This window comes from Eurosta solidaginis, chromosome 5 (assembly GCF_040869045.1).
Source record: "Eurosta solidaginis isolate ZX-2024a chromosome 5, ASM4086904v1, whole genome shotgun sequence".
In the NCBI taxonomy this organism is placed as follows: Eukaryota; Metazoa; Arthropoda; class Insecta; order Diptera; family Tephritidae; genus Eurosta; species Eurosta solidaginis.
In genome coordinates this window covers 251,155,907-251,176,202 of record NC_090323.1, presented here as the reverse complement: position 1 = coordinate 251,176,202, position 20,296 = coordinate 251,155,907, and the positions used below count along the sequence as shown (strand labels likewise).

At 39.9% G+C, this 20,296-nt stretch overlaps 1 protein-coding gene across 1 annotated transcript in view; it reads left to right on the top strand.

The window, feature by feature from the left end:
• Positions 1-6,042: 6,042 nt before the first annotated feature.
• Positions 6,043-20,296, top strand: part of dpr20 (defective proboscis extension response 20) — a 311,446-nt gene continuing 297,192 nt past the window's right edge. Inside the window, exon 1 of the mRNA XM_067757671.1 lies at positions 6,043-6,681. The gene's annotated coding sequence lies outside the window, so the exon portion shown is untranslated. The remainder of the gene's footprint in view (positions 6,682-20,296) is intronic.

Sequence of the window (20,296 nt, the reverse complement as noted above, 5' to 3'; positions counted from 1 at the left end):
GTAGTAACGGCGGAAAAATTTCTGGATTAAGGACGGGAAAATTCAACACCTTGGTGCATGGGGAGGCAGGTAGGCCTAGATCCTGTGTGCTTATTAAAAAGGAATTTAAAGCTTTTATTCTCTCTAATTTCAGCAATGCTGACGTAACCACGGTCTGCCTCGAGCGAGGCAGTATCGAATTGTGGGTGGTCTCAGCGTATATGCCCCATGGGGACGTAACGGGACCACCGCCTGTGATACTGGGCGAAATCACCGCTGAAGCAAGGCGGAGAGGTGTTGGCGTAATCATAGGTGCCGATGCTAATGCACACCATAGCATATGGGGGAGCTCGGATACGAACACCAGAGGTGAGTCTTTATTTACTTTTATTGTAGATGAGGGACTTTGTATATGTAATAGGGGGAATGACCCGACTTTTATTACTGCGGTAAGGGAGGAGGTCTTGGACCTCACCCTGGTTAGCAGAGAACTGGAAGATCGGATATCTGGATGGAGGGTTCTCAACGAGCACTCTTTCTCTGATCACCGATATATTCAGTTCTCGGTGAATGAAGAACGTCCCGGTAAAATATCTTTTAGGAACCCTAAAAGGACCAACTGGGACTTGTATTGTAGGAAGTTGGGAGAGCTATTGCCTGAGGTGCCTATCGTTGGTTCGGACCTGTCCGAATCTGAAATAGACGATCTGGTGGAAAACTTCACCTTGGCAAGCAATAGCGCCTTTCAACAGTCCTGCCCACTGAAAACTTACAGGGGGAAGGGCAAGCCGCCCTGGTGGTCTGATTCCCTTGACGACCTAAGAGCGTCCAGTAGGCGGCTCTTTAATAGAGCCAGGAGGAGTAAACTACCCTCGGACTGGGAGCTCTATAAGGTGAGTCTGGGGATTTATAAATATGAAATAAGGTTAGCCAAGCGGGATTCATGGCGAAGCTTCTGCGAAAACGTAGAGGGCTGCAATGAATCCGCGAGGCTTAGAAAAATACTCTCTAGGAATCCCGACCCTCGGGGGTATCTGAGAGATGATGGTGGGGACTGGTCGATGAGTAGCGAGGAGTCCCTGAGACTTTTACTGGACAATCATTTTCCCGATGTCCCAGTTGCGCAGGGATCTTCGCTTGCGTGGTCGGCGGTTGCTGGCCATGCAGAAATGCCTGCCATCCCACTACGGGAAAGTCAAATATCCTGGGCTATAAATTCGTTCAAGCCCTATAAGTCACCCGGTCCGGATGGCATCATTCCTGCGCAACTTCAAAGGTCTTTAGGGATTTCCTGCCGCTGGTTGGCCATCATCTACACTAACTGCCTCAGGCTTAACTATATCCCTAAGTCGTGGCACACGGTTAGGGTCATCTTCATTCCGAAGGCCGGCAGGGGCTCTCATGTGTCACCTAAGGATTTCAGGCCAATCAGTCTCTCGTCGTTTCTTCTTAAGACGCTTGAGCGGCTGATTGACCTGTACCTACGAGAAAGGATACCTGGGGGGTTACTGTCGGCTTCACAGCATGCGTACTGCAAAGGCAGATCGACGGAAACGGCTCTCCATTCGATTGTAAAGCAAATAGAGGGGTCTCTAGAACATAAAGAGTATGCTCTGGGTGCCTTTCTAGACATCGAGGGGGCTTTTAACAATGTTCTACCGGGGGCAATCGAAAGAGCTCTGGTGGGTTTAGGAGTCGAAGCGGCTCTGGTTGAATTTATTAGCAAACTTCTATGCGGCAGAATTGTCGCATCGGAGTGGGGAGGAGCCATAATAAGGAGGAAGGTGTGCAGGGGCACGCCACAGGGAGGTGTCCTATCTCCTCTGCTCTGGGTTGTGGTAGTCAACGAGCTTCTTGTGGAGCTGGAAGCCAATGGCTGTCGGGTGGTTGCCTATGCAGATGACCTCGCTATCCTAGTCAGGGGCAAATTTCTGGGCACCCTGCGCGATGTTCTGCAGGGATACCTGGATACTGTGGCTAGGTGGGCTGAATCATGTGGAGTGGCGGTCAACCCGGGAAAAACAGAATTGGTTCTTTTTACAAGGAGATATAAGATACCCGACTTCAGAACTCCTTCGATTGGAGGGGTACCGTTGGTACTTACTGACAGGGTTAAATATTTGGGAATTGTTCTGGACAAGAAGCTGTCCTGGAGGCCCAATGTGGAAGATAGGGCCAGGAAGGCCGCGGTTGCCTTGTACTGCTGCAGGGGGGCTATCGGAAAGAGATGGAGCTCTCGCCAGGAGTAGTACACTGGCTTTATGAGATGGTGGTCAAACCGATTCTGCTATATGGGATGCTGGTCTGGTGGAAAGCACTGGACACGGCGAGCACCTCCAAAATGCTAGTGTCAGTGCAACGGACAGCGCTTATCGGCATCAGTGGCGCTATGAGAACAACACCTACCTTGGCACTGAATGTCATGCTGAATATACATCCAGTAGATATTGCGGGAAAGGCAGCCGCGGTCCGGTCGTTGGTCAGGCTTCGTGATATGGGTTATATGCTTTCTGATTTCGGACACTCTAGCCTTCTTACTAGTTTCGACTTTATCCCGGACAGGACGGACTATTGCATGCCGATGGCCGCTCCCTATACAACCTTCATCCCAGTCATTCCCCCGAGGGAGGAGTGGAGAAGAGGAATTATCTGGGGCATGGGACCGGTTAACTTGTTCACGGATGGGTCGAAGTTGGACGGAAAGGTTGGCGGGGGGGTCTTTTGTCAAGAGCTAAATGTAAGCAGCAAGTTTAAGTTGGCTGATCACTGCAGTGTATTCCAAGCGGAAGTTGCTGCGATTAAGGATGCGGTGGATGAAATGCTATCCAGCGCTACTACGGTTAAGGAATTTAACATCTACTCTGATAGCCAAGCGGCTATAAAGGCCTTGAGCTCAACTACAGTGCGATCGAGGGTGGTCTGGGAGTGCCTGACCACACTTGCGATTGCATCGAATTATTTTACAATTAAGATTATCTGGGTCCCGGGCCATAGTGATATTCCGGGTAACTGTCAAGCGGATCTCTTAGCCCGAATCGGTACAACTGAACCGGATGAAGATGGCTGTAGGGATTTCGGGATTCCGCTAGCCACCTGTGGATTGCTCTTCCATAGCTGGGCCTCGAGTCAGCTCAGCAAACGTTGGGCGGACACTACGTCTTGTAGGATATCAAGATCTTTCTGGCCGAAAGTGGATGGCAGGAGGTCTGCTGAAATAATTGGGTTCACTAAGGCTCACCTATCAATGGTCATTGGGGTTTTGACAGGGCACTGTCCCATGGGTATCCATGCGGTACGTCTCAATATATTGGAAACTCCATCCTGCTACAGCTGTATGGAGGATGATGAGGTGAAATCACCAAATCACTTTATGCTTGACTGCCCAGCTTTTGCCAGAACTAGACGAAAGTATTTTGGTCGTGACTCACTTGGATCTCCCGAGGAGCTATCCAAGGTTGAGATCGGGATCATTCGGAACTTTATCGTTGCTACCCAACGATTCTCTAAGTAGTTATATCTACGTCACCGTTAGTTTAGTTTATTATATGTGGTATCACAACGGACCATCATGTTGTCCAAGTGAGCTTCCTCTCATCAGGGAAGCTACCACCCAACCTAACCTAACCTAGCCTATTTGTCATTCGTTTTCCGCTTACATATGCGCTAATTTTTCGTCAAATTCCATTCCCATTTCAAGGTTATTCATGCTTGTGTGTTGTTCTCATGGCATGTATCTTTATTGGTTTAATTTTCCATTTGTCATTCGGGCATGAATTATATGCATATCGACCTACTTCAAGGAAGTTCAAGTGCCCTTCTACCTGACCCTTCCTATTTAGTGGAAAAACCCCTTCTTATGCTTCCAAATACGGGTGACGAGTGCACTACTTTCTTGGCCGGATCATTTTTGTCCATTCAGATAATTGGAAGTCCGCGGAAAGATCATTATTAATCCTCCTTCGAAATGCACCTTGTTTCTTATGGATTGGACCATACATCTTTCAGAGAAATTTTCTTTCGAATACTCCAAAGCTCGCCATACCTATTCTACATAACGTTCATGATCCCGAGCCATATATATTTATAGAAGCTGACAGTAACGTGAGTGTCGCGAATACACCGATTCCAATACCTGAGGATAAGTCCGTCCTTCGCAGTTTAGGTGAACTCTGTACTCAGGTTACCAAGTAGTCATTCTTATGCAGGAATCTGCCTCTGCTTTGAAAAATTATGCAAACTAGCCATTGTCTGAAGCTTGGCACTTAGGCTGGTCGGCTTCTCTCTTCCGCTTAGCACGCAGGTGCTGTTCCTGCAGCTGATTACGAAGTGACCAATTTGGTTCCGTGCTCTTCTATCATAACCTGATCTTTAGATTTCCTGCCGCAATGAAGGCAATGAACATACAATTTCAACTGTAGCACCTAATACCATTTTCTTGCCAAGCTTGATGTTAAAGTTCACACGTAAGATTTTATTGTCATGGCAGGGTTAGTCTTCGCTTATCTTTTTTCGTTTATCCACATTGATCGCTTTCCCATTTGGTGCGTGGAAGGGGGCAAATAAATGATATATCTTAAAATTTGGCCTTGATATAAATTGTGGCGGAACGCCCGTTATTTTTAATTGCGATGCTCTCGTCCCTTACTGCGGTAATGTCATAAGGGTTTACTGTTCTTCTGCCTTCGCCTGTCTCTCGCATTTCCAGCATGTCAGCCTCTGTTCTCATGGAGACATCAACCAGCGTTCTGACATTCCAGGTACAAGCTTTCTTTGCCGAGGCTTTCAACAGAAAACGGAGATTTTATCGGATTGTTAAGGTTTTTTGTACGAAGAATTCAAAGCCCAGCCTATGGTTTTCGATTACTATAGTCAAGCCTTGCCAGGCTAAGACTCCAGCTATTAGGAGTGATACAGCTGTCAGACCTAGAAGCAGCAAGTGGCTTAGATACCGAAAAACTTCTAGTATTTGCCAAGAGGACGGAGTTATTTTATAACATGGGTCCAGGTTTTTGATAGGGTTTTTCAGTTTGGTCGTTAAAACAAACTTCTATGTGAGGTCCTCAATCGGCCATTTCAACCTAACCTAACCATAGTCAAGCCCTACTGCTCTTATATTCTGAGATCCTTAGTGCGATATTTTACTTAATGAGGCTGATTTAAAAACAAGCATACATAAACAAGCAATATCAAAAATTGAGAAACAAGTTTTTTCAATCAGAAAAAAGTTTTTCATATCCGGCTCAACACTTCTCAGTGAAAATTCATATGCCATGCAGAAGGCAGGCTTAAAAGATGAAGGTTCCGTCTCGCCAATTTGTTGGAAAAATAAAATTGGTGATGGACGCGAATTGAAAGAGAAGCTTGACCTAAATCCTCATCGGAAGTATATCGCGCCAGGTATTTTTTTTAAATCTGATAGCAGAGTAACTGACGCAATGTCTCTCGAATAAACCAGGCGAACTTCTATATTTAACTTAAAATTTACAATGCACAAGTTTAACGCCAAAACAAAAATATCGCATGCAAAACTTTTTATTCCTTGTTTACCAACCACCACCACAGCCTCTCCTTTATACCATTCGGGCCGCATGTCCTTTGATGATAATATTTGTAACTCCCCACAGTTTGTGCTGGGGAAGTAATGGTTAGAAAACCTACAAAGGGGAAATTGTGGTTAGTTAACTGGTAAGTACTCTAATATTGTATGGTGTGTTTAGTAAGACAACAAAGCAACGCCCAAAACACCACTTACTGAGCGCGAGAGCGCGCAAGTAGAGCATCTGCAAGAAAACATGTGATTGAAAGCTTTTTTGCAGCTTTCATACATGAAGACCAGCCGACCAAAGGACATACGAGCTATAAACAAACAAAATTACAAGCTCCGACAATACAAATTCGATAGCGATAAGAAAGCGATACCGAGAATGACGAACATAATACCAACAGCAATAACAACGACGGTATGTATGTTTACCATTGCTAAAAGTATGCAGAGTTGAGTGTGGCCGACATGCTAGAAAGGATTTTTGAAAAGGCAAAATCAGCGCCAAGATATTTTTGAAATAGTCATAAAGGACAACTAGCGGCGTGTTGACGCGTATGCCGCTATTGTAACGGTTAATGTTTATAGACAAATGTAAATGTAGTTGTGTGACAGCGCGTGTCGTGTTCGAGTGCAAATAAAAAAAAAAACTTCACAACGAATTAGCAATTCAAACAAAATGATAAAGTGATGAATGATAAATAAGATGTTGATAAAGTGGAAGGAGAGAAGTGTAGATAGCGGATATTTATGTTTTGATGGCATAAATGCTTTTGATGTGAAATATTTACGAGCGGAAGTTCGAGAAAGTTCAAAAGTGTGCAAAATAACAAAAGCAAAATGATTTGAATAACAAATGTATAAATACGAAATGAATGCATGACAAAAGAAAACAAATGAACTGTTTATGAAATAATGGATACAAAATTCTCCTGCGCCGTTGAGTGTGAGTTTGAAAAATTAAGCTGGCATTATAATTAAATGTTTGAATGAAAAAAAAGTTGGATTAGTTCGAATTTATTTAATGGCAGTTGAAAATGTTTACTTATGGCCGAATTAAATGGTGCTTGTGTGTTGATGTGCAAAGAGGCCAATGTGGAAATGGTTAAATGAATTGGAGCTTCAAGTGCTATTGCGGTTGGCCTGAAAATTAATTAAAAGTAAGCAAAGTTTCTATATACAAAAACAAAAAAAAAAAACAGGAAAAATATGTAGTACCAATATGGAAATATGTATGTCCTTTCGCTCAGCTGCGAAAAAGTTTTGAGGGCCACAATTAAGCCGCAGGGTTGGCGATAGGGTGCAGAAATGGTAGATAATACTATCCAAGTATGTGCGGATGGTTCCAAATTAACGGAACACGTCAGGTCTGCTGTTAACGATCAGAAATAAGTAGATCCTATAGGCTGCTAGGTTACTGCAGCTCCTTTCAGGCGGAAATTATAGTCATGAAGAAAGCAGCAGAAATTCTGGAGGAAGCGTGCTTTAGCTTCAATTGCGTCAATATATATATTGAGAGTAAGATGGCAATTAGGGCAATAATTTCACACAGTACTTTATCAAGAAGTGTCCTGGAATTTAAAGAAGCATTGGAAAAACTTCGCTCAATGCGGACCATATATCTATACTAGGTTCACGGCCATGAAGAGATAGAAGGTAACGAAAAACCCTAAGTGTTGACATGGGTGCAGCATTTAGTGAATCCACAGTAAATGTCCCAATCCGTTTGGGAAAAATCATAAGGAGACAGGAGTTGCATATGATCGAAAAAGCAGGAAAGGCGTGGACAGAAGCGCCTGCATGTGCAAATCCTACAATATAAGACTCATAAATTGCTTCATAAACTAATAGTGGTACCTTTGCGGCTGTTTGTTCTACGTCACCAATGTTGATTTCGCTGGACTCCCCAATTCATCCTACACCTCCACCGGTATCTTTAGCTCCAACAATAACAGTTACCGATACTGGGGTTGTTGCTAACGATACAAGTGTACCTGAAAAAAATAGTACGGGCTCGATAACCAACGCTATAACGGCCGCACCTTCCCAGCTCTCTGGTGCGCTATCCGCTACTCCTTTGCAGGTGACTGCCGTGCCACCTCGTAGGGCTGTATTTGTGTCCCGATTACACGCCTCGCTTACCGAAAATGACATTGCTCATTACGTTTGCTCTAAACTTGGTGTTGCACCCACTAGTAACATCAATGTGTATAAATTTAACTTTAAATATGAGAGAGACATCTCCTCATTTAAAATATCCCTTTCAGATGAATATTTCGATAAGGTACTTGATTCCTCTTTTTGGCCCAAGCATACTGTGGTTCACTTGTTCACGAGAAAGGCGAGGGCCGAACCTGTTTTATTACAGCCAAAAAACGGTATGACGAACACAGTAATAACAACACAAAGGTAATTGCTGATCTGTCCCGTCTTCTCATTAATTACCAAAATGTTCGTGGTTTACGATCAAAACTTGTTCCATTCTTCCTTAATTCTTTCAACTTTTCTACACAAGTTGTAGCTTTTACGGAGACCTGGCTAAAGCCTGATAATTACAATTCTGAGGTTTTTTCAAATAAATATGCTGTTTATCGGCGTGATCGCATCTCTAGAGCGGGAGGTGTCCTTATTGCTGTTGAGTCTAACCTATCGTCTGAGTTGATTTCGCTGGACAATATCTCTCATATCGAATTCATAGCAGTTAAGCTTTCATTCGGTAGCTATAGCGTAATTGTTTGCTGTTCGTATATACCACCTCGTTCGGATATGGATGTTTATGTTAGTTATAGCTCGGTCATCTGTGATTTGCATTCGCAGTTGGGAGATAACGATCGACTTGTTGTTGTTGGTGACTTTAACTTGCCAACAGTTAGTTGGGTTAATATAAGTGATTCAAACTTTTTAACTCCCACTGCTCAACATGAGTTTCTCAATTGCTTGTTAGACTCATCTCTTTTACAGATTAACAATGTTCCAAATAGTGGAAATAAAATGCTGGATTTAGTATTTGTGGATGGCTCGGTGGGTACTGCCTTTACGCGAATACCACCTTTATCCCTTCCAGAAGACCCTCTTCACCCTACGCTAGAGATATCACTTGATAATCAGCCTACCCCGTAGGATTCAAGTACAGTCTCGTCCCCGATCTAGATGCTTCTACAAAGCGAATTTCATTACGCTCAATGATCTGTTGGCTTCCCATGATTGGTCGGATCTCTATGCTTGCACTGATGCCGATTCGGTTATCTCTATATTTTACAGTACGCTTGATGGCTTCTTTGATACCTGCATTCCTACTCGCTATACCCTATGTTCGAATAAGCCCCCTTGGTTTTCAAGGCAACTTATCAGACTTAATAACAATAAATCTAGGCTTTATAAGAGGTTCCAGAAATCTGGAGCATCTGCAGACCTCTCTAAATATCTAATAGCTCGTTCTAAATTTCACCGTCTTAATCATCTTTGTTATAAAAATTACTTGAGTTGTTGTAAAGCCCAATTTTTTAGAAATCCAAAAAAGTTTTACAGTTTCGTAAGCGGAAAACTTCTGGGTATCCTTCCTCATTAACCTTTGGAGGTAAAAAAGCTTGCACTGATGACGACGTTGCTGAATTATTTTCTGAGTTCTTTAAGTCCACGTATTCATCCAGTGGTTTTCATTCCGGTCAATATCCCTATCACTTAGATAGCTCAAATTACATTAGGAATCCTGCTATTGATGGTAATATTGTTCTTCAGAGTCTTCAATCTTTGAAGCCCACCTTTTCTCCGGGACCGGACGGTGTTCCTAGTTGCGTGCTTAGATACTGCGCCGAAAACATGTATGAGCCTATTTTAAAATTATTTGGCTATCTCTGGGATCTGCGTCATTCCCGGCACTTTGGAAACAGTCTTTTATTATACCCCTGCATAAAAAAGGTAGTAGGTCAAAAGTTGAAAACTACAGGGGTATTGCTAAACTTTCAGTCATTCCTAAAGTCTTTGAACAGATTGTCACCAGTCAACTGCAATATCAGTGTTCTAGTCTTTTATCTGCATGCCAACACGGTTTTATTCGTCAAAGGTCAACCACTACAAATTTGCTTGTATTCACCTCTATAGTTATGGAAGGATTTTTAGCGAACAAGCAAACGGATGTCATCTACACTGACTTCAGCAAAGCATTTGATACCGTCAACCATGAGTTGCTTATTCATAAGCTTGATTTACTGGGCTTTCCGTTTCACCTCTTAATGTGGCTGAAAAGCTATCTTTCTAACCGGTCCCAAAAAGTCCTGTTCAAGTGCAATCTGTCTTAATCGTTCGGAGTTTCCTCCGGCGTATTCCAGGGAAGTCATCTTGGCCCTTTGCTCTTTGCCCTTTTCATTAATGACTTGCCACATACAATATTATATTCCCATACTATAATGTATGCGGATGATGTAAAACTTTGCTACACTTACTGTCCTACCGATTTGAGTTCCTTGGATCTTCTTCAGGCCGACTTGGACTCGTTCCAATGTTGGTGCACAACAAATTTACTAGCTTTAAATTGCTTTAAATGTAAGCATATGACATTTCACCGAGTGAAGCCAGCATTGAAATCTTATGTAATAGATGGTACGCCTTTGGAGCGTATAGCTATTGCAAATGATCTAGGTGTCCTTTTTGATCCGAAATTGAATTTTAACATGCATATTTCATCTATAGCCAACAAAGCTTTGGGTTTACTTGGATTTGTTAAAAGATGGGCTAAAGAGTTCGATGATCCGTACCTCACTAAGGTTCTTTACACATCGCTGGTTCGTCCAATACTCGAGTATTGCTCATGCGTTTGGTCCCCTGTTTCTCAAAAGCATATAAAGCGTCTTGAGTCAGTTCAAAAGCAATTTTTGATATTTGCATTGCGCGGCCTTAATTGGGACTCAAGTCTCCACCTTCCTCCATACAGAAGTAGACTTCTTCTTATTAACTTACCCACTCTGGAAAATTGGAGAATATTACTGGGGGTATTGTTCATCCATAAGCTCATTATTGCAGAAATTGATTCCGCGGACCTCCTCAGCCGCTTGTTTTTTGCGGTTCCCCCTAGAGTATCCAGACACTACGTTCCTTTCTATTTACCCCTTTGTCGACCTCTTTGTCGACAGGAACTATTTCGCTTAAGGATGGAGGAACATTTATCAACATGTATCATTAAGAAGGTACAAGACAGTACTGTGTTGATTGGAATCTGGTGCATTCCAACAACGTAAAAAACATGCTTTTTCATAAGTCACTGACCGGAATCGTATGCATTCCGGCAGTATAATCTTATGGGTCAGGCATCGAGCTGAACAACACAGGTCATGTTACTTTTTTATGCCTTGTGATGGCGTATCCTCATTACACTACTCTTAGCACTGCCGGATTCCCATGACATGCTGATTGGAATCTTGTTGCATTCCAACAGGGAGATTGGAATCAACTGCATTCCGATATCATGCTGAGCGGAATCTGATGCATTCCGCCAGTATAAGATTTCGGCATAAGATCTTATTTCTACTCATATTTCTTATTATTATTATATTTTGAAATTAAATAGTAATGTTCATTAATATTTCTTTGTTTGTAATATAACATTGTTGAAATCTCGATATATCTTAAATTTTATCTTTTGAGTTGTATATTTATATATCTTTTATATTATGCAGTCGACCATAGTTTGTCGTCGACTTTAAATAATAAATAAATAAATATCTGAAGAGAGAAGACTTAAGGCTCATAATGGGCATCCTAACTGGAAGCTGCCTTTTGACGTCACGTGCTTATAAATTAGGCCTCGTCAGTACCAGAAGATGTAGAAAGTACGAGCTGCAGGAAGAAACGGTTTAGCGCATTCTGTGTTTGTGTCCTGCGCTCTCTAGGTCAAGGCTCCAGTTATTAAGGGCACCAGAGTTGCCAGATCTCAAGGCAGGAATTAAGCTAGGCCATAGAACACTTCTAGTATTGGCCAAGAGGACGGTGTTATTCTATAGCATAAGTCCTGATATCTGATTGTCAAAAAAATTTTGTTAACACTATGAACACATTCACTCTATATAAGGTCTTATTGAGCGGCCAGTTCAGCCTAATTTAAGATGGACGCTTTGTATGGTACAAATTTTTTGTGTAAAATTATGATGAATCTTTTTTTTTTTGTGTAATGCTTTTAATGTATGAAATTATTTTTTTTTATAGACAATTTCTGAATTTTTATTTTAGTTGTTGTCACTTTGTCCGTCCTGATGTCGCGTTGTTTTAGTTCTCAAATTATTAAATAAATTATTTTAGGTTAGTTGGTATTACTTTCTAGCTAGAATTTACTTTTGGTATTGAAAAAAAATAACCTTGTTTTTTTTTGTTGTGCTGTGTAATACTTAATTTGAGAATCACTCTCTGGGGCATGACGCAATAAAACCAGACAGATGAAGCAATTAGTACAACAACAAAATTTGACGGCCTTCATATTCCAGTCATGAATTTTCAAGTAGTAAGGAGGAAAAATTTTTGATACTATTATGCTACTTTTTTACTACTTTAGTAATGAAATGTGCGAAAAAAGCCAAACTCGATTTAACTCAACATTAAAAACGGGGTCATGAAATAAAAGAGAAGAGAAAACAGAGATAATGGGAAGAAAAAGTGAAAGAAGTTGGAGGAAAGTCGAAACAGTAATGAATACAAGAGGAAGAGGAAGAGAGAGAGAGTAAGACTAAGGGTAAGGGACAAAGTAGTAATAAAAAGAGGGTAGCATTTGTTCCATCCATTTGTTAAAAACAAAGTTATGTACAAAGAAATTTAATTGAAATATTCGGTAAAATTTAGGGCATTTATCAAGTTTAGTATAGAGGTCCTGGTACTCTTTATATGCAGGATAAACATCACGTATAAGCTGTTACAGTTACCCAATCGAAGTCAATCCCCATTAACACATGTCTCCATGAAAATTAAGCATCCTTCTTCCGCTGTAAGTGAGTGGAAGTAGATCGGATAACGTAATGTTCCGGCGGGAAAACGCTTACTGACCTTGTATGGATGATGCAGAAAGCGGGTTATTGATCCTTAATATCAATGGGAAATTTGCAATAGTTCGCTGGGACGATTCTCGGCCGTCACTAGACTATGCTTCACAACAGTCTTGAGTGCGGTGTTTTGGAATGTCAAACGCAAAGCTACACGGAGCGATTGGGCTTCTTTAGTATGTATAAATGTAATAGTAGCATGGATAGATCACCAGCTTTTGGCAAATCCTGTTTAACAGATAAACTTGGTTGTTTCGATTGAAAATTGTACAGAAGTCTGTCTATCGTTAAGAAAATTAGTGTTGGCAAGGGAGCACAGTGACAGTTTGAAAACATGCGTTAGAAAGCTAACTGCCGAAAAATTCTTTGTAAAAGTGAATTCACACCCTTCACTTTGACAAAGCATTTTTAGACTCGATTTCTTTTGGTACTCATTGACACACTCGAGAAGGTACAGCTTGCATGATAATGTTTTTCAATGCATTTCTAAGTTTTGGAGAGGCCTACAAGATTGGTAATCCTTGGCTGGGGCTTAGCTTTTACTGTCGTGAGATAATTTCAGATTCGATCGCGTACTACATTCAGGCTAGAACTATATTAAAAAAAAGTAAAAAGTTTTCATACAAAATCAGAAAGCACAACACAGACATAAATGTTAAAGGTAACTGACGCCCATTGCAAACACCAATAACAAGTGCCCGTAGGAATTCGTATATCATAACTTAACCAGTGAAACTTTTGTGCAACGAATAAAGCACTCATATAGCTCATCATCAAATTTCCTTCGAAATACGATTCTGGCGCAATGGGAGAAAGCATAAATCTTCTGGGAAACATTTCACACAAAGACCTCAAAGGCCTTCTTCGATACCGTCCATGATTCTGAGCCGTACATCGGGAGAGGTATGTTGAGAGGCTTTTAGAGGTCGATTTTTGTTTGTCGAGGGCGATAGCTGGAGACAGCTTAGCTTCCCTGGGAGGTATTAGCTAAGGATTAATCTTACGGCTAATCTCAATTAAGCTTGCGCATTGTTCTTTAACACAAAACTTGGCTGCTCATCTTAGCTTAAACAGTTAAGTTGGTAATGTTAAAGTAAGTTCAACTTTTAAAGTGGTTTACGCCCGAGTTTTCAGTGCAAGTTTAAACCACAGTTATAGTTGAATAGAGTTTAACCTTGCCACTTTGATCGATAACATAAAATGTTGCTGCTCATCTCAGCTTAAACAGCCAAAGTGGCATGGTTAAACTCTTGTCAACTATAACTGTGGTTTAAACTCGCTCTTAAAAAATGCCCACTACTGCATACTGTAAGGCGCAGCTGAAATAATTTTAGTAACCTTTTCTTAACTTGTATAATGTCTTAAGAATAGGCAGTTCCGGAAACCGTGCGATAAATTTAGCAACTGTTATGATGTAAGAAAAATAAAAAGATTTTCCATATCAAATTATCTATGACCGTCTTTTTTTCTAAAATTTCAAATTTTTTCTGCTCGCTTAGAAAAAGATTTCAATTGCAAAACTAAAACAAGTACGAAAGGCTAAGTTCGGGTGTAACCGAACATTACATACTCAGTTGAGAGATATGGAGACAAAATAAGGGAAAACCACCATGAAGGAAAATGAACCTAGGGTAACCCTGGAATATGTTTGTATGACATGTGTATCAAATGGAAGGTATCAAAGAGTATTTTAAGAGGGAGTGGGCCATAGTTCTATAGGTGGACGTCATTTAGGGATATCGCCATAAAGGTGAACCAGGGGTGACTCTATAATGTGTTTGTACGATATGGGTATCAAATTAAAGGTACTAATGAGGGTTTTAAAAGGGAGTGGTGGTATGTATTATATGTGAAGGCGTTTTCGAGATATCGACTAAAATGAGGACCAGGGTGACCCAGAAAATCATCTGTCGGGTATTGCTAATTTATTTATATATGTAATACCACGAGCAGTATTCCTGCCAAGATTCCAAGGGCTTTTAACTTCGCCCTGCAGAACTTTTTCATTTTCTTCTACTTAATATGGCAGGTGTCACACCCATTTTACAAAGTTTTTTCTAAAGTTAAATTTTGCGTCAATAAACTAATCCAATTACAATGTTTCATCCCTTTTTTCGTATTTGGTATAGAATTATGGCATTTTTTTCATTTTTCGTAATTTTCGATATCGAAAAAGGGGGCGTGGTCATAGTCGGATTTCGGCCATTTTTTATACCAATACAAAGTGAGTTCAGATAAGTACGTGAAATGAGCTTTGTAAAGATATATCGATGTTTGCTCAAGTTATCGTGTTAACGGCCGAGCTGAAGGACTGACGGTCAACTGTGTATAAAAAATGGGCGTGACTTCAACCGATTTCCCCTTTTCACAGAAATAAATTATCGTCCTAAAATCTAAGCCCTTACCAAATTTCACAAGGATTGGTAAATTTGTGTTCGACTTATGGCTTTAAAAGTATCCTAGACAAATTAAATTAAAAAGGGCAGAGCCACGCCCATTTTGAAATTTTCTTTAATTTTTGTATTTTGTTGCACCATATAATTACTGGAGTTGAATGTTGACATAATTTACTTATATACTGTAAAGATATTAACTTTTTTTTTAAATTTGACTTTAAAAAAATTTGTTCGTGGTCGTTCTCCGATTTTGCTAATTTTTATTAGGCATACATATAGTAATAGGAGTAATGCTCGTGCCAAATTTCATCAAGATATCTGCAACGACTGTCAAATTATAGCTTGCAAAACTTCTAAATTACTTTCTTTTAAAAGTGGACGGTGCCACGCCCATTGTCCAAAATTTTACTAATTTTCTATTCTGCATCATAAGTTCAACTCACCTACCAAGTTTCATCGCTTTATCCGTCTTTGGTAATGAATTATCGCACTTTTTCGATTTTTCGAAATTTTCGATATCGAAAAAGTGGACGTGGTTATTGTTCGATATCGTTCATTTTAAATAGCGATCTGAGATGAGTGCCCAGGAACATACATACCAAATTTCATCAAGATACCTAAAAATTTACTCAAGTTATCGTGTTAACGGACAGACGGACGGACGGACGGACATGGCTCAATCAAATTTTTTTTCGATACTGATGATTTTGATATGTGTAAGTCTATATCTATCTCGATTCCTTTATACCTGTACAACTAACCGTTATCCAATCAAAGTTAATATACTCTGTGAGCTCTGCTCAACTGAGTATAACAAATTAAGCGTGCAGAATTATGGTGCTTAGTTTTTTGCTGCTTTTCAATTGAAAGTTTTTTTTGAGCGAGCAGAAAAAACCCAGAAGCTATAGAAAGAAAATCATCCTAAATAACATATTTATAGCGAGAAAACTTGTTGAAACAGCCCAAGTATTGAATTTTCTATTTCTTTGTCTATTTCCTGACCATATAGTACATAAGTACAATAAATAAACAATTTTGTAAAGCTGTCGAATAAAAAAAATATAATAAAATGAAGGCAAAACTGTGTCGAGAAACATATTCTTCAAAGCATTAAAGCTACAAAGTATTTGACCTGCGGCATGACGTTCTCGAAACGTTTCTCAACGCTACAGCGCGCTATGCTGAGTGGCATCATTATTCTTTTCAGGTCATTTCAACCTAAGGGCATGTAAAAACCATATGCACTTGTATGTGTATGTTTGTGTGTTTGTTTGAGTAAGTGCATGTGCGTCGCTTCTTCATTATGCAAGTGTGGATGCTTCAAATATTTCAACTGAATCTGAAGCATACTTTCAGGCGTTAGAGCTGTAATGCAGTTAATAGCTCTTGCTTTGTTACGAGAATTCATGAATTATGCTTGGAAATTAAAAAATTTTCAACAATTTTCGGTTAAATGAAGACAACAAAAAATGAATTTTTATTTATTTTTTTTTTTTTTTAAGAAGGATTTAGTGTTACTATAGAAACCCTGCATACTTTTAGGCTGATATGCTGTGAATGTGTTACAAACTTTTGATATATTCAATGTAAATTGTAAATATGTACATACATACATACACCTGAATGTGAAATTTGTTCAAATTTCGTTAAGGAATAAAATTCACAAATCCATCTGAATAAAATTGAATGTGGCCGCCTGAAAGCATGCAGCTTTTTGTGTGAAGTTCTTTTACTCACTGCAGGTATAAAGAAACTTTTTTCGTGCTTAAAATCGTATCATATCACCATAGCTTTTCCACTTATTTTGTTAACATTTAAAGTGAAAAATTCATTGGAAAAATCTATTAAATCGAAAAATTCAGCACACTTCCACCTGCACTTCGTCGACCACTTAATAGTTACTACGCTTTAAATTCTCCACTACTTTTTTTTTTATCCACATACAATATATTTTGAAGCATAGCAGGTTGTTAACATCATTATTAAGCCAAATGAATAAAATTCAATTTTATTTATGTATTACACCTCAGTGCACCATATTTTCGGATTGTTTGCTTTTTTCCATTCTGTAATTACTTATTTTTGAACATTGTTATTTGAACTAAGTACAAGCAAAGGTAATATGGTTGATTGCACTGTTTTTGTTTATTTTTGTACACCAATTTGTATTTAAAATTTCAGTTCATATTAAGTGAACCGAAAAATATTTGAAGAAATTACTTTCATCTAGGGAAAACTATGAAAAATAAAATTGTGAAAAGTAAAGTAATCACCAGACCACATTTTGATTCCTTTGACCCGAAAAGGATGCTAAAAATTTGTGCGGTGTCTTACTGTCAAAAAATAAAAAAATTTGATGACACTTCAATGGATTTGCGTCACATAAAGCTAGGCAAAATTTAAGAATGATTATTAAGTTAAACTTTACATGGTGTTTGTTCAAGCAGTTTTTGGAAGAGTTTTTTTTAATCAGAGACGATGAAAGCGGAAAAAGGGAGTTCAGGGAGTAGTGTAGTGTAATTCTTTCAAGGGTAGAGCTTCTTCAACCCAATTGTCAACATCACTTACCCATGGAGAATCCTGATTATTTAGCAGACGAGGCGACCCCAAACTCCCCACGGAAAGATACGGCTGGATTACCAAGAAGGTTTAAACTGGTCATATGAAGTTCTTCATGAGATGGTTGGGCTAGTATAACAATGGTCTTATTTTTCGCAAAATTACCAGATCTGTATTCGGCAAAGGACTATCACCATCGATAAAACTTCCCAAAAGCTTCGAAGAGTCTCAGGTGCCAGGGTGCAGAAACGGCAGAAAATACTATAGATGTGTATACGGATGGTTTCAATTTAATGGAAGGGGTCTAAGATTATGTGCAAAGCATACTCACAAAAGGTCTCATATCTTTGAGGAGGAAGGATTTAAGGCTCATGATGGGGATACTAGTGGGACACCGCCTTCTCTGGCGTCACATGCTTATAAGTTAAGTTTCGTCAGTAAAAGCACGTGTAGGAAGTGCGAACTGCAGAAGGAAGCGGTTAAGCACATTCAGTGTTCGTGTCCTGCGCTCGCCAAATCAAGGCTTCAGTTAATAGTGGCGGCAGAGTTAACTGACCTCGAGGCAGTAACTAAGCTATGTAGGTCCTAGAAAACTTTTAATATTTGCCAAGAGGACGAGAGGTCCTGATTGCGGTTCTTCCGTTTGGTCGTCAAACAAATTTTGATAAACTTATGGACGCATTCAGTCTATATGAAGTCTGACCGGCCCGTTGAACCTAACCTCTCATATTGCAAAAGCAGTAGTAAACTATACATTATTCCTAATACTTGAACGCTTAAACTAAGATGCATTTTAAATGTGCAACAGCCAAGGTGAAGTTTAAATGATACTGCAAACTGTGCTCAAATTTAATAATTTTGTAAGTACGAGATCTTGACTGCTCCTAGGTGCTCCTAATATTAATTCTTATACACTATATACACGGCGGCCACCGTGGTGTGATGGTAGCGTGCTCCGCCTATCACACCGTATGCCCTGGGTTCAACTCCCGGGCAAAGCAACATCAAAATTTTAGAAATAAGATTTTTCAATTAGAAGAAAATTTTTCTAAGCGGGGTCGCCCCTCGGCAGTGTCTGGCAAGCGCTCCGATTGTATTTCTGCCATGAAAAGCTCTCAGTGAAAACTCATCTGCCTTGCAGATGCCGTTCGGAGTCAGCATAAAACATGTAGGTCCCGTCCGGCCAATTTGTAGGGAAAAATCAAGAGGAGCACGACGCAAATTGGAAGAGAAGCTCGGCCTTAGATCTCTTCGGAGGTTATCGCGCCTTACATTTATTTTATTTATATCTTCGACGCAGGGCTAGAAAGGTACGTCCAAGAAAATTTTCAACTAAACCAGACGCATAATAACTTTCTCATTTGAGGTTACTCTGATTGGTAGACGTTTTCGTTATGTAGTTGTTGTTGTAGCTATATTATATTTACGTTAGTGCCATTAGTACTACACTTTTGCTTCATCCCAGATAATACATCTTCCAAGCTGAAGCTGCAGCTTTAAGGATGCTGTGGACGGAATTCTTTCCAGTGCTACAACGGTTGGTGAATTTAAGATCTTCTCCAATAGTCGGGCGTCTGTTATAGCTCTAAATTCAACTGTGGGGCGATCGAGGGTGGTATGGTAACATCCCTAGCGGTTGCGTTGAACTATTTTGGTTCCTCTGGGAGGAGTAAAATGGCTTCTCGTGAACCCAACAAAGTCAAATAATGTAAAACTTTGGTTCACATAGCAAGTTTTTCATATTTCGGTGAAACGAAAAGCATAATTTTAGGGGCTACAACTCGATAAGCTGACAAAACTATGTGACCACAACATCAGAGTTTAAAAGTGCAATGGTAGGAGTAAAAGAGCTTATCATGGGTCAAATAATGGCAAACATTTTAAAAATTCTTTTCGCATACACAATATTTTCATAGTTCGATGCAACGGGAAGCATACATGAAGGTAAAACAATCAAGCTGACAAAACAAAATATGGGCAAGTTCAGAGCTCAAAAGAATATTGGAAGGAACCTAAGAGCTTCTCGAGACCAAAGAAGTGATGTTCAAGTTTTTAATTTAATCTTGAGATAAAAATAAATAAATGAAAGGCGCGATAATCTCCGAAGAGATTTAAGGTCGAGCTTCTCTTCCAATTTGCGTCGAGCTCCTTTTAAGTTTTCCTACAAATTGGCGCGACGGGACTTACTTGTTTTATACCGACTCCGAACGGGATCTGCAAGGCAGATGAGTTTTCACTGGGAGCGTCTCATGGCAGAAATACACTCGGAGTGCTTGCAAAACACTGCCGAGGGGGACCCCGCTTCGAAAAATTTTCTACTAATTGAAAAAACTTGTTTTCTAAAATTTTGATGTTGCTTTGCCCGGGACGTGTACCCAGGGTCTTCGGTGTGTTAGGCGGAGCACGCTACCATCACACCACGGCGGCCGTTGAGATAGTCTTTCTGTTATTAATGTGGTCTAATGAGAAGCATACCTTAAGGGGCTACATCTCGTCTAGCTGACAAAACAACATAAAATCAACTTCAGCGCTCAAAAGGGTATTAGAAGAAAATGAAGAGCTTCTCGAGACTAAAATAATGACGCATCAATTTTATAAATTGGGTTCACATGGTAAGTTTTCAACGTTACCTAAAATGCAAAGCATACTTTTAAGAGATACAAGCCGTTTAGTAGAGCTCAAAAGGTTATTGAAAGTAATGTAAAGATTCTCAAGATCAAAAGGCAGCATCAGTTCAAAAAATAAAAAATTAAATTTGGTAAAACAACAAATTTTGGGGGAGCGGTGGTTTGGTCGAC